This window comes from Phasianus colchicus, chromosome 2, assembly GCF_987193195.1.
Source record: "Phasianus colchicus chromosome 2, bPhaCol1.hap1.1, whole genome shotgun sequence".
Taxonomy (NCBI): domain Eukaryota; kingdom Metazoa; phylum Chordata; class Aves; order Galliformes; family Phasianidae; genus Phasianus; species Phasianus colchicus.
The window spans coordinates 50,167,824-50,182,953 of NC_143437.1; the positions used below are offsets into that span (position 1 = coordinate 50,167,824).

The window sequence follows — 15,130 nt, forward strand, 5'->3', positions numbered from 1 at the left end:
CTGTGCAACTCCCTGATAGTCCCTCTTGATGTAACAGTTAAAGGAAAATATTTTTGTTTGAGTGCTATTTATGGTTACTTATAGCCATAAGACTCTGCAACAGGAGACTGGTGATGAGCTATATGCACACAGGCAGCAGCATGAGCATAGGGGAGGAGGGGCTGTGCTTGCAGGAACTGCAAGATCTGCAAGTTGAAGTTCAGCAGAAAATAGCCTGTATATAAATTACTTTAGAGAGCACAATGAAGTTGCTTTCATTCACACTGTCAGTGCAAAGGAATGGCGTTGGATTGCAGTAGTGTAGTCCTGGATACATAGTCACACATAAACACTGATAACAACGTCATGGCCATGAGCTTCATTTGAGGTCAAATTTTTATGATAACGTGAACGAGAGGGTTGTAGAAAGATTGGATCTTTGCTCTTCATTTTCTCTTTAAGCACATCAGCTTCCTGTTCCCATTTTAACCTTTTCTGCTGTTTTTACATGATAAAGCTGCAGAACAACTGCCTGTAACTGTATATTTTTAAAGATAGATATCTACTGTTCTTTTCACATAACATCTTGAATTAAACTGTACTTCAGATACTTGAATAATGCATAGCTTCTCTTTAAATATCTAATAAAAAGTGCTTGGTGGGCAGGTCAGTCTTAACAGTTTTTGTCTCAAATTGTCCTATCTCAATATTGTGTAGCTCAGAAGACCAACAGGTGTTATTCATCAGGCCTCTGAACCTTGCAGCTGGATCAGCTCCTGTCCCTGCAAAAAATCTGCACATGGGGTCTTTGAATGGCTCTGCCTTTCTTGTGAAAACTTCTGGCTGGCAAAGCCTAGTCCCATTGGTGTCAATAAGACCAGTGAAGGTTTCAGTTATAGGTTTTTTGGATCCTGAGCACAGCTCTGGTGGAACTATTCTTCAAGTTTTATACCTTGATATACTTATAAATGCAACAAATCTTTCATTTTTTCTTTCTGGATTTTTTCAAAAATTAGTTTAGAAATTCCATTTTTACTTGAATGTTTTCATTTCATCAATTCAAAGTATTGACATTTATTTATATATATGTACATACAGTATACGGAGAGTGATAAAAGCATAAGTATCAACAATTTTATTTTTGATGGGAAATAATACAAGAAGTTTATCAAGACACTGGAAGTTATAAAGGAATCAATACAACAACCCATTTGCACAGGTCTTCTATGTTTTGGAGATGGTTCTTTGCAAAGGAAGTTTTACAGTTCTCTGTGACACTGGATGTATCATATCTTCACACTTAAAGAGATACTCTGAGTCTGAATATATGTTCGGAGCAAATAATTCTGAAATTACAGTTCTATGGGGCTTTTAACGTTATTATCCTTTCTAGTTTTTTCAGCATGGCCAATCCTGTTTCTGTGATAGTGTCACTAACAATTCCAGTAGTAGTTCTTAAAAGATTCTTACAAGAATTCTTGCAAGTTCTCACAAGATTCTGCACAGATGTACTAAGGCCAACCAGTAGAGGGGGCACAAAAGCCAAAACACTGGTTTGGTTACGTGCCAAAGACAAGCATTTTTCCTTAAACGTGTGTGTGTCTGTGCATATGTATGCGTGCAAAGAGTAGAGGAGAAACAATCACTTTTGTGTTCTTTAATTTACTTTTATTAATTTATCCTTAATGAAAACGTGTTCTGTCTTAATTACAGAAAAATACTGTTAGAAACTCAGCTTCATTAAATATCTTGAGAGGAAATGCATTTGCAGAGATTATATAGCATTGGCCACCTGACAATTTTCATTGTGTATATTTTTTTCCACTAACTGAATCCCTTAGCAAAAGCTATGGAGAAATGTTTCTAGAAATTGTATGCTTCCATACTGTGTTTCTCCAGTGGCCTTCATTGTCCCCAAAGCGTCACGGAGGCCCAGGACTGAAACCTTTCCTGCATGAGTGCTGGCAGGTGCTATAGCTGTTCAAACCCAACAGGAGTTCTAGCAAGAATCATCGACAGAAGTGAGAGAGAAATGCAGAACACTTGCATAGAAATCAGTGCTGAAAGATCCAAATTAACCAAGGCATGTAGCAGAATAGCTGGGCATGGTACAGAGCCTCCTCTGCCCTGACTGGTGCTGAATTTCTTCCTTGATGTGACTTGGGGGCCATTAAGTCCAATTTGAAAGAATTACCTCAGTTCTTACCACTGAAAGCAGTGCTGGACATCTGTATGTCCCAGAAGCCAGGGGAACAGGCACAAAGGAGACCAAACCATTGTGAACCACTGTGGCTGAGTAGAACAAGGACAGCTGCTGGGGAGCAGAGAACAAAAGTAGATGCCCAGAAGCCAGACATGCAGGGGGGGTCAGGAAGGGACAGATAAAGGATTTCACTACTTAAAAAGGGGAGAGAGAGAGAGATGTGGAGGACAAGCGGGAATACCAACAACAGGCAAGCACTCTGACAAGACATGCTGCTCCACAGTAAATCAGAAGGAGGAGGATTAAACTGGTTAGGACTGAAGAATCATCTAACAGGAGAGTTCTTTATGAGGGAAAACCAAATGGCTGAGGAATACAGGGGCAAAGTGGGGAACAGAGTATTCTTACAAAAATAATGCTTTATTGTGTACCTTAAGAACTTGGTATGCCCGTGGAACAGCCACAGATGGCGTTCATTAAAGCCTACTTACAAAGGGCTCAGCGGATGGAGGCCCATCGGAAGTCCTTCTGTAATCTTCCATGAGAATTAAGTTCTGAACCACAAACTTTGGGTCTATGTAAGGATCCAAACTTCACTAGAAGACTAGAGTATTTCTATCTGTGTTCTGATTTTAAACTATATTTTTGTTCCTGCCAAATTCCAATTTACTTCAATAGATAGCTTGTTTGAGTGAATCATGAGGTAAAGACTGGGCCTAAGACTACAAAACATAATACCGTGCAAGTCTGCAAGAAACATACTGTTCCTCAATGTTTTCAAGGTTTACAAAGCTAGTCTTAGTGTAAATTTTCATTATGTAGCATTTTGTGGTGATATTAGCTTTAAGTGTTTGTGACAGAAGGCAAAATTTTCTGGTATGACTCTTGTGCCTTTTTTGATAGGCAACTAGCTCAGCACTTTGCAAATACAGAGATTTTCCTCCTGGGATCACATCATGGGCTGGAGATACTACCAAAGTGACTGTGAACATTATCTATCACAGCAGAACTAAGAACTGTGTGAGGATCACTGGGCATTAATGCCTCCATAACCATTTTTTGCAGAGCTATCAACACTATAGAAATTAGTGTTATGTATGGTATTTAATTTGTTTTTATATTCCTGGTGTGAGAGGTCATTTGAATATGAGACAATTGCAAGCTTACATGTCTTTTTAAAAGTAAGTAGTCAGCTCTCAGGCTTGTGAAAAATAAATTCAAAACACAACCCTGGCATGATTCTGAAAGTTCAAGAGTGAGCTACTGAGGAAAAAATTGTTTCTAAGGGTTTCCATATGACTTTTTAGTATGTCTTATTAGCAATACTGCCATTGATTGTTTCCAACAGCTTTCTGTGAGTCTTTGTTACTCCACCTTCTGCTTGGCATGTTGGGCCAGCAGACATCAGCTGAAGGACTCTCCTTAGGCTCTTTATTGTAGGGTGCTACACACTGTCAAAGTGAGAGTTGAATTGCAGGCTGATAAAGGAGAAAAGCCAAGTCCAGGCAGGAGAAGGTGATCTGGAACAGGGTGAACAACACAATCCCAAATTAAACAGTTACAAATCAAACAAAGATTTCTGTCCATAGAGACACAGACTAAACAGAACATGATGCAGATGAGTACTCTGCATCAAGGTTCAGAAAACTCCTTCTATCGAGAAGGGAAAAGACTGTAGAACTGTTTTTTTACTTCTTCTTTTCTTTCTTTCTTTCTTTTTTTTCCCTGAATGATTGTTTCAAACACAATGAATGAATTTGATTTTTGATTTATACTTACCGGGTACTACTTTCATTTTTGCACAAAATGAATGTGCAGTTCTTCAGTAGTTTTGCAGCGTTCCCCTGCTTCCTTCCATCAGTAATGATGACTTCATGTATGTTCTTAGGTCTCTAGACAGTATTTCTTGCCAAAACTCTCTACAAGTTCAGTAGAAGAAACCATATCATTGGGAGATTCTACTCAATATTTCTTAAAACTATTTAGTGCTTTATATTTAAAGCACTCATGGTCACCGCAAACAAATGTTAATTAACTAATAACAGAATCACAAAATCACCAAATTTGGAAAAGACCTCTAAGATCACCTAGCCCAACCGTCCATCTACCATCAGTATTTCCCCACTAACCCATGTCCCTTAATACATATCTACATGTTTCTTGAACACCTCCAGGGGGAGTGACTCAACCACCTCCCTGGACAGCCCTCATTCCTCACCACTTTTTTGGAGAAGAAATTTTTCTAAATATCCAACTTGAACCTCCTCCGTCCCAGTGCGAGGCCATTCTCTCTCATCCTATTGCTGTTACTTGGGAGGTGACCCTCACCTCACCACAATCTCCTTTCAGGGAGTTGTAGAGGGCAATAAGTTCTCCTTTGAGTCTCCTATTCTCCGGAGCAATAGAGTAATAACTTTTAAGTTGACGTAACATGCAACCGAAAGGTGCTTGCACAGTAACAACAATAAGAAATGCAGTGGAAGAACTGAACACAGCAGAAAACAGCAGGCAGCGCACCCGTTCTTCTGAGAGGGATCAGCTGTGCAGGGGCGGCGTTTAGCCCCAGCTCTCTCTCACAGCTGCGAGAATTGCAACTGTGTCGCTGGAGCCATTTCCACCGCGGCTCTGGTGCGGAGCTCTTCTCGGGGAAGTTTTCCCAGCCAGTTTTTTTTTTTCATTTGAAGTCTTTGGACTTGGGGCTGCTCTTATCTCCAGTCTCTTCCACCACCGTAGTGACAGAGGAGGTAACTCTCAATAAGTTTGTGTATCAGTTGAAACTGCAAAAAGACACCGCCAAGGCGGCACACCTGCCGCCGTCCGGGTTGTGCCAGCACCACCGCGCCAGCCCCGACGTGAGGGCAGGACCAGGCAGGGGGACTCGGCTCTGCACGACGCGAAGGAGCCGTGGGGCGGGGTCGGGCCGCCTTTCCCGACGGGAGGGAGGGACGGAGGGAAGGAGGAACGGAGGGGGCGGGCGGGGGAAGCGCTGCCGCCGCCGGTGCGAGGAGCGAAGTAGAGGCAGGAACTTCTCTGCCGGGAGCTGGGCGCGCCGCGGGGACAAAGTCCTCGGGGGCTGCGGCGCTCCGCACCCGCGGGCAGGTAAGGAGGAGGGAGGCGGGCGGCGACCCCCCGGCCCGTCGCCGGGTGCTGATGTGCGGTCTGCGTGCGTTCAACGCCGTCCTCTAGCCGCTCGCCTCTGCGGACGGCTCCGCGGGACGGGATCTGGCCGCCGCCTGGCTCCGCGGCTCCTTTCGGACCACACCTGGGGCTGAGCACGGCGGCGGGGGTGCGGCCGCTCTGGTCACTTGGCCGCCGAACAAAGAGCCGCGGGTGCGCACGGCTCCGCGCTGCGCTGTCCTTCCCGGGGGGGGCCGCCCGAAGAGGGGCTGCTGCTGTCCCGCGGTGCCCGGCCCCGGCGCTCCCGCTCCCCTCGTTCCTTACTGCGGGACACGCGGCTCCGCTGGCGCTCTCGGGACCCCCATGACCGGTCAGGCGGCCACCGTGTGCGTCTGTCTGTGCCCGGCTTCGTCATGAATATTTACTTGGCAACCTTGTCCGTCACAGGTAGTCATTGCAACACGGGGCTGTGAAAACGCAGGTCAAAATTACAGTGAAATAAATGGGCTTGCTATTGCAAATCTCGGTTTAGAGGGAAATAGCGTAGTTAGCGATGGCAATTTTAAAAGGTCAGGCTTGCGTAAGTAAAGTCTGGTGAAGATGTATTGATGTAGATGATTTTGGTTCAGAGTTTTAATAACATGCAGTCAGTTTTGCCTTTGTATGTGTCTGTGGGGACTCTTGTCGGTTCCCTGGAGATTTCAGTGTGTGACTCCAAGGGTGCCATGTTGTGTTCTTCATGCACCCAGAGCTTCCACTGAATTAATTTAACAATTTGTTTTAAGTTAACAGCAGGATTATTGTCATTTTCTTTAATCAGCTTTCAGTAAGGCTACACGAGAAAATCCCCCTGGAACTGCTGAGATCTTTGTATATGCAAAGAATGTAAAAGGAAACCAGTACTTTGTTTGACTTTTTTTAAAATCTAACTTTACCTTTAGTAATGTCCTTCTCTGTTGCTTTCTTTTTTCTTTTTTTTTAAGAGCAAAATTTACAATCTTGCAGACGTTTCTCTATGCATGTGAGTTTACTCCTGTGGGAGGCATCTGCTGCTCCAGGAGAGGATTGGTCTCTGTGCTGGGGGAAGCACAGACGTCTTGCTTTGGGTGCTCTCATGCAGAGATGAGCTGCTTTGGTCCTGTTGCACCCTCTCCCTCACACTGGTTCCTTTGATGTTGTGCGAAGCCAGTTCTGGGATCTAACAGTGGAAACCTGATGCAGCCCCAGTGTTCTGCTGCTTTGGCTTCCCAAGGAAGGGGCTGAGAGCATCTAGTCCTACTGCCATGGGGAAGAGGGCAGGAGGGGGGAGGACCACCGTCATCACTACACCATCAGGCTGGAGTCTGGCTGTGCTTTGAGTGGTTGAAAGTGATATGACTTGGTGTCACCCTGGCAGCTCATGCCTCCCTCTGCCCCCCTTTCTCAGTTCATACCAGCATGAATGTTTCTGCTGCCCTGCGGTGAACTGGGTTGAGGTACCAGGCAAAAAAAAACAACCCAGATTTAATTTTAACCTGGATCATTTCCACAGTTTGGTTCACTGGGGGGTAAGAGGGTGTGGGGAAGGTAGGGCTGCTTTTTCTTAAGCTGGCAGCACTCAATATCACTGCCAAAACTGCCTGTGGAGCTGTGGTATGGCTGTAGGTAGTCTAAGCAGCCTCTCCCAGGAGTCGCTTCAGTGACTCTGCTTGGCCTGGCTTACTGGGTGAAAATGCAGCTTTGTAAAGGACTCCATTAAGCATAAGGAAGTAATTTGTAATAGAAAAATTAAGTGAGTGCCCAAGTGTTTGCATGCTTGTTGCTTTGGACAACAGTAAACACAGTAGATGGCACAGCAGTGTTCAATATTTTATAGAAAGCGTGCTGTTTGTAAGCTCTGACAAGTTCTTTCTGTTCTTTGTAGTATGTCTTGTAGTAATAAGTAATGATCACACAGGTTTGTGACAGCAATGGTTGTTGATCCACTGAGTGAAATAAGATGTGCATGTTTCTCAATCCTGGAGCTGGCTGAAGAGTAGAAGCTGGTTCTCAGAACAAGGCAGCAAAGCCATCTCTCCACTCAGACGTGGGGAATCTGGCATGTCTCTTCTTGTCTGTACCATCCCACCACATCACCTGTGCTCAAGTCAAATCAGGTCACTGATCCAGCTAAGATGGGCTCTTCTCTCAACTGAAAAACCATCACCATAATGACCGAACTCATCCTGCTTCAACTCTTGTAATAGTGTGGCCTTGCAACAAGATGTGAAAATCTATTGTTGCTCTTTGTAGTGGCAGTACAGTCTTAGAGCACCATAAGCTGGTAGTGCAGTTGCTGCTTCCATTTTACTTAATGTACTCCCTTGAAGTTGCTGGCAGATGTTGTTCATCTGGTGTTCAGGTCCTGGGGAGCATTCCTGTTTCTCATGTTAAATTTATACTCTATGTATTCTAATGATCTAGAAGTAATAATTCTTGCTGCCAAGCGCAAATGGTAATTAGTTCTCATTACTTGTTGGCTACCAAAGGGAGTTAGAAGTTGTGTGTTTGTATACAGAACTTAGCAATATTTAATTATTGCATCTAGATGCTCTTACCTTGTGTCATGTTGCAGCTCTTCATGGCACTGACCATAAGTGGGTTGGAGAACTGTCTATGTATGTTAGTAGCAGATGTTTCCAAAACCTGCATCTGTTAGTCGGATTCAAGGTCTTCCATTCTCAGCTGATGCTGTTACTACCAGATGCTTGTATTTCAGTCCGCTGATGAAGGTCACACTGAATTACCTTCACTGAAGTGCTTGCAGAGGGTAATATGGATGCCGATTCAGACCTTCCTGCTAGCTGTTGAGCTCCCAAGGCTAGGTGCTTGGCTTTTCAGTGATGAATTCAACTTGGATCTTACACCTGATAGTGCCTATAGGCACATCAGTATGGATCTTTTGTGATTCTGTGAAGTGTCTTTACAGATTGACAGGGTTACCTCACCACAGAGAGACAAACATGAGATTCTGCTAGTGCCAAAGTCAAGTCCATTGCTGCTGTTAATGGGAGGGTAATAGTACAATAATAATGGAATAGGGAAGTTGCCACTGTTCCTGTGTATACTGTCAAATTCTCTCTGGGATTATTTTTCTTTTATAAACTGAATTACAGTGACTCAAAGTAATGCACTGGAAAAGTTTGGACAAATGCTACCAATGCAATTACATAATACAATAGCTAAGGAATTTATTATGAAGCCTGTTCTTGATTCAAAGACGAAAGATTTTCCCTGGTGAATTGTGGATAGTTTATAGCTTCCTCTCCCCTTTCCAATGTGTCCGTGTGGCATGGTGTAACCACAGAAGTACATGCTTTCTCTGTTTGGCAAATGGTTTGTGAGGCCTTACACTGCAGTTGGAAAGCTTGCCATTCCTTGCTTGGGACAGCATAGCTGAAAATAGGTTTTATTGTCAGGACAATTCAAGTGTGAGCACTTCTCTGAGTTTTGCTTCTTTTTCTTGTGGGCCATGATTAAATGTTAGAGCATCTGAATTTAGAACTGCCTACAGAATTTGTGATAGTGATTTAATAGGTACTTTTATTTTTCCCCCTTTCTCTCCTTAGCATTCTCACTTGGCATTCTCAATGTCTTTGTTTTATTTTAAAATCAGTTATTTGAAAAAGAGTAATAGACTGTGATTTTGTGTATCACGTTTACTGCTGATTGAAATACTCCATGATGTGCAGTTTGTAAAGTAGATAAGTGATATTAAGAAGACTTAAAGTTTTTGAGATTATGGGGAAGATCATAGCAAAGGAAGTTTACGTAAGATTTTTGTGTGTGTGTGTGTGTGTGTGTATGGAGTTTCTCATTATTAGGATATACATGCTTGTGTCCCAAACGCTGGGGAAGCATGTTTTCCTACAAACAAGAGTGGTGCAATTCCAGGAGATGAAGGGTGAGAATGAAAACCCTCACCAGGTGCTCACCTGCTTGGTAAATGATGGCTTCTCTGTTGTGGGCACCTAACATCTTGCTGTTGATGCTGGGTCAGCTGGTGTCAGGGCTCAGCATCATGTAACAGCCTGGCTCCTCTCCACTTGTACATGCCTGTGAGCTGTGTGGGACTGCCAATGGTGCTCTGCGTTAGCTTGCTTATGGGCTTTTTGTTTTATGGTTCTCAATCACTTTGGTGTGATGCAATGGCCATCGCTTCCCCAGTGGTGGGAGTGGGCACCAGAAGGCCTCATGGCTGCTGTGGCCTAGTGGTGCATAGCTTGCGATGTGGTTTCATCCTGCCTGGCCTGCATCTTAATGGAGCTCTTCAACCACGCTAACTGATTGTGATAACTTTTGCCTGTCTAGACAGGGCCTTACTGTGTCTGATTAGATCCCAGCCTTGTGGTGTGCATCACTGCCTGCTTCTTATAAATGCCAAGAAGGAAAAAAAAACAACCTCACGTTAATAGTGCATAGTATGTTTGTTGTTTTTTTTTTGTTTTTTGTTTTTTTTCTTTGCAGTGTTAGTATAAAATGTTTATAAGTGTTTACTTTTTCCCTGAAGGAAAGCAGTTTTAGTCAAGTGTCTCCAGGATGCAGTTTAGAAGTGAACTTAAACTTGTTATCTTCAGTTGAGGATGAGAAGCCAAATATTTTCCTTGAGGACATGAGTTGGGATGCCGTGGAAGTCACTTACAGAAGTTCATCACTCACTTGAGTCAGCAACTCTGTCTGCTATGTGTAGAGGAATTAATTCCTTTGAACTATTAATAGCAATTATAAGCAAGAAAGCTCAAAAATTCCTTGTTTACACTGCTTCCTCTCTGCTTTTTGGAAACGAAGCTGAATTTAGCTCTGTCTTTCTTGAATATTAAAGCAATGTAGGGGAGAGATTGTAGAAACAGGTTTCTGCTGTAGTAATAAAAGAGAAAAAGCTCTTTTGGTATTGAGTTTTACAGAAATCAGTCTTCACAAAGTATGGAATTTGTGATAAATTTAAGACGGTGATAAGGTCTGCACTGTCTTTCCCCTCTTTCTTTTCTTAGAGAAATTCTGGTTCTAAAATCTTAGAACGCATTTAGAGAAGAACTGCGTTACACATACTATTAAAACCATAACTATGAAAGAAGTAAGAAGGCATATGTTTTTCAGCATCTCTTATTAATATTTGAAACTCAGTATCACAATAGTAACTGCTGCTGCTTTCCTTAAACGATTTAGGCTTGGAGAAAGGAAACATGTCAAAGAAGTTAGCAGACTCTTCTGGTGTCTGGCAGAAATGGGAAGTAAAACTGCATTCTTGGAGCTAGGAAAAGCAGTTGCAACTTAGCTTGTATGCAGTGTCTGCCCAGAGGAAATTCCTATATCATAGCAAGAGAGTGGTCAAGGAATAGGGCATATTATTCTAATTAAATCATTTAGATTGCATCACCATCGTTCTAAAAGCAATGTGTATCTTATCTAGTATAAAAATGAGAATTGTAAATGCATTCAGCAGAAACACTGTGAAGAGTTTAGATATGTGCCAAAACGTCTGCTTTAGTTGATGCTATAAAGTTTAAATTGCTTACTTGTTTTCTTATTAGTCACTTGAAAATGCTCTTAAAATCCTCTCTTCAGAGATAAGGAGACATGCTTGTGTGCATTAACCATATACTGAATTAGTTGCCTTTACAGAGCACTATGAGTTTAATAAGATAGCTTTTAAAAGGAAATGCTAAATGTAGCTCTTTAGAAATTGGATTTTGATTTCTTATTCTAGTTCAAGATATGAGCCTACTGGAGGAAGCTGAGTCCTGGATCTTATGCTGACACTGGTGCAGCTGTGCTCTGGTGCACAGCATTTGTTTAGGCTGGTTGGTGCAAGACTGGCCTTGACCATAGATGAGACCTACAGATGGTTAAAGAGCACTTTAATGCTTTAATGTGATAGTAGTACTGATAATTAGGGTATAGTTGTCATGATCTCTCATAGAGCTATGTCACAACTTTAGTGTGTGATATTTGGCAGTGTCAACTCCCTATAATTAACTTGTGTGATTGTTGTATATATGACAGCAGAAAGAAGAGAAACTTGAACAATTAAGATACCATTGTTTGGAATACAAAGCTTGTTAAGTAATTATAAGCTTTCAAGCTTTACCAACTGACTGCAAGGCATCTTGTTTGGAAAAAAAAAATTGTTAGAACAATTTTTTTTCCTGTGGTTTCAAGCAATCAGGAATGTTTTATTTGAACTAGAATATTTTGTATATCTTTCTCTTTATCAGATTGAGGGGGAAAATATTTGCTTAAAGATGCAAAAAATTGCAGGTGAGTAACACATTGCTTAGTTTCAGGTATTTCTGTCTAAAATAATTATGTTGAAACCATCAATGCCTGTGTTGCACTGACTTGGTCCAAATGTTAGCTTTCTAAAATGATTCTCCTAGTGGTACATGAAGTCCAATTAATTAGATCCTCACACTTCTGCTCAAGATGCATGCAGTCTTGAGTTCACTGTCGCTCCAGTGCTTTCCAGCAGGCATGTTCAGATACAGCATGAGTGGATCCCTCTCCCACAGTCTCTTATTTCCTGTTACTGAATAAATATATTAGACGAGTCTATATTCCTCTCTAGTTGTCTATCATACTCAATTTTCTGAAGTACAGGATATATGGGCGATGCCTGGCCCTGCCTTACTCTCCTTATTATTATGAACTCAGCATCCGCTTTGGAGGAAAGTGCCAAAAAAAGAGAAGGAAATTCCTGCCCTGCAGTATGAAAAGCAAGAGGGCATATTGTTGCTGAAAGTCCAGTGAGATTTTTTTTGAGTGCTTTGATACTCTGCAATCACAGCAGTTATTTCTGAAGAAGGAATGCATTTGCTCATTTAACAGCATCAAGTTTTTTTTATATGTAAGCTTTGAAGTATCAGTCCTGGTGGTAGAGGTACTAAAGCACAGAAACTGATGGTAAAATAGATGTAGCTTGTTTGAGATTTGTTTTCTCTAACAAAATAAATGAGTGCCTCCTGACAGCAGTGATCTCAGCTATTATTGTCCACATAACTCTGGTCTCATTTAGCATACTGTACCTATAATATACTGTCTGTGTTGAAAAAATGGTAAATAGCACAGTGTTTTTTTTTTTCCTTTTCAGAAAGCACGAAGAATGCCTGAAAAGCTAAATTATAAATAATTAGGATAGCTTTATATTTTAGTTTTCAATAGAGCAGTTGCTCATGTTGACCTTCTGTGTAAGTTGCTCTGAAAGTAATGCCTCCTATTTATTCCCATGGAAACTGCATTAGATACAAAGAGCACAATAGCACTATTTGATAGAGCAAATTTTCATCTGTGAAACAACATTTTTCAATGTAGTCACCACTATTAGCTATGCATTTTGATCAGAGATGAACAAGAGTGCTGTGCTCATAAAAATGTAGACCGGTGGGGAGGTGTCACCGCTGCTGTAACACACCACCCACCCCCTCACTGTGTTCACATCTGCTGTTTGGTCTTCATCTATGTTCAGGAAGTGTTGATGAATGTCAATGTGTACCATTTTTTTCTGCATGAAAGAATTCAATTCCACAACTTTGCTTCATCTGCACTTCCATGTCAGGCACGATTTGTCAGACTGCCCCTGCCGTATGCCCACGGCAACAAAATATAATAGAATTTTGTTGGGAAGGTTCAGCCTGTACTGACATACCACCAACATCTGCCTCTGACACTGTGGGCCAGGACAATAAAATAGAAGGCATTACTTTTGGAGCAGCCCTCATATTTATTTGCTTTTTAAAGTTTCTCTTTGACCAAGTTTTCATGACATCATATGCATGGTCTTGCTTTGAACATTTTAACCTGCCTCAATTTTTTTTTTTTTTGCTTGGTGAGACTGTCTTTTCTTTTGCTGAAAATAAAACTTTGTCTTAACTGAATGCATTGGGCTTATGGAGTTCTGAGTTAGAAGACACATTTTAAGTCATATCACAATCCAATAGTTAACAACAATAAAAGGAACTATCTGCACAGTGCTGGCAATGCTCTCTCCTCTGTAAGACTTATGTATTTGTGCAATGCCTATAACACTGGATATTCAATAAAAGATATGGCTGCTATCAGGCATCTTTATCTAGAAATATCACGCAGGGATAATATAGATTGCACGTGGTAATAAGGATTGAACAGAGATTTGGCATGTTGTATTACGACTGTGATTTTTATTTTCTGTAATTACTCTGTAGGCTTATGGTTTTCTCTGCATCTGTGACTTCTTTTTCTCTGACCAGGTCAAGATCAATACAGTGTTACTAAGATTATTAAGATTTGTCTTATAACTGGCAAAATGATACAACTATTATTTTTAAATTTGCCATTGAGTTGACATTTCAGGGACATAAAAACAGTGTGAACTTTGATTCTCAGCAATTGTAATCTAGGCTTCTGATGTGTGTTGACACTCTCTTCTTGTGGAGCTTATGTGTTGCAGTTGGTGTATTATTGCTGATAGTTCTCCAGCGGCTCACAGTATTCCCATCCTACCTTTGTTCATGTTATGAACAACCAATTCCCAGACTGGTAGCAGGCAGGGAAATTGTAAGGTAGTGGGCACATAACTGTTATATCTACCACTAGATAGCGTGCAGTGGATAGTGTGCAAGGTATGATTACCAGCTACAATTGCACCACTGGGAAGTAGCTCTACATACTCAGAGGAGTCTTGCAGTCTACTCATGGTTGCCTTGATAATTTCACTGCATATTGTGGATACTCGAATCTGAGTTACAAAAAAATATTGTGTATCTGATTACTTTTCCAGAATTGACCCCTTAAAAGCAATGCAGTTTCCTAAGGACCAGGTCAGATGAGGTTTCAATTCAGATGATGAAATCTGTTTTATTTTTTTTTCTTTTTGTCTGGTCCAAAAAGAAAGGAAAAAGGAGAGCTGCGCTGTTTTTTTCCATTCCTGAAAGACTTTGCTGGAGCAGATATTTGAAATAAAGTTAGTCCATACCAATTGCTTTTAAAATCTGAACTGGGGACATCTTTTCATCAGGAAGGCAGACTTTCCCTTTCTATCTACTCTCCATTGTAATGAACAAAACATTTCTTATTGCTTGTTGTACTGACATGAGCTGTAATACCATTGATGTCAGTATCAGTTTTATCTCATCATTGTGTAATGAATGGAAAGAAATATTTAAGTATTATGGTAGCATTGTTGATACTGGACTATTGATGATAACATACTGAAAGTAATTCTTGCCTGACTGTTGTACTTTTTCAATAACAGTACCAAGCCTGAGTCTTTCAGAAACTCTTTTCCTTTTCTTTTCTTTCTCTGTTGGGAGACACCCTATAGACATCTTTCTCTCTTGTATTTCTTTTGGATCTTGACTGCTTCTGCATTTGGCCATGGAAAAGACATTTCCCATAGCGGAGAACTACATTAGAAAAACAAATCGCTGAACAGTTGTGGTTCTCTTGTTTGACAGTTTATGGAGCAAACTTTGGCTATGCACCATTTAGCATTCTCTGAGACAAAGTACCCACACAGTGCTGCCAATTTCATTATAGAGCTACACCAGCTACTTTTAAAATTTGGTCCTGTTTACATAGGAATTTCAGTTTTACTACCGTACCCATCAAAAGGTTATTGTCTGCACACAGAGAGTCACTGTTTTTAGCAAATCTGCCTATAAATCGAAATAACCAGTAATTAAATGGAAGTCTGGATACCAGGCAAGGAATAAAACTGAGGGTCTCCCTGTGGATTTCAAAGTTATGCTTAACGTGGGCTGGTTTTAAGCACTAATCAGCCAAAAATTTTGCAATTCTTCATTAGGACCTACCTTTTCAAGAAACCAGAAGTTAAATTGT

The 15,130-nt window shown here is 41.3% G+C and overlaps 1 protein-coding gene and 1 long non-coding RNA gene across 2 annotated transcripts in view; one reads left to right on the forward strand and one right to left on the reverse strand.

Annotated features, from left to right (window-relative positions):
- SCAF8 (SR-related CTD associated factor 8) overlaps window positions 1-15,130 on the forward strand; it is a 145,204-nt gene that overhangs the window by 107,409 nt on the left and 22,665 nt on the right. The gene's annotated exons all lie outside the window — the stretch shown is intronic.
- On the reverse strand, window positions 3,621-4,686 carry LOC149919017 (uncharacterized). The gene is made up of 3 exons (XR_016464314.1): window positions 4,511-4,686; window positions 3,962-4,101; window positions 3,621-3,702 (listed from the first exon to the last, which is right to left on the reverse strand). It is a non-coding gene; the product is annotated as an uncharacterized LOC149919017 (long non-coding RNA).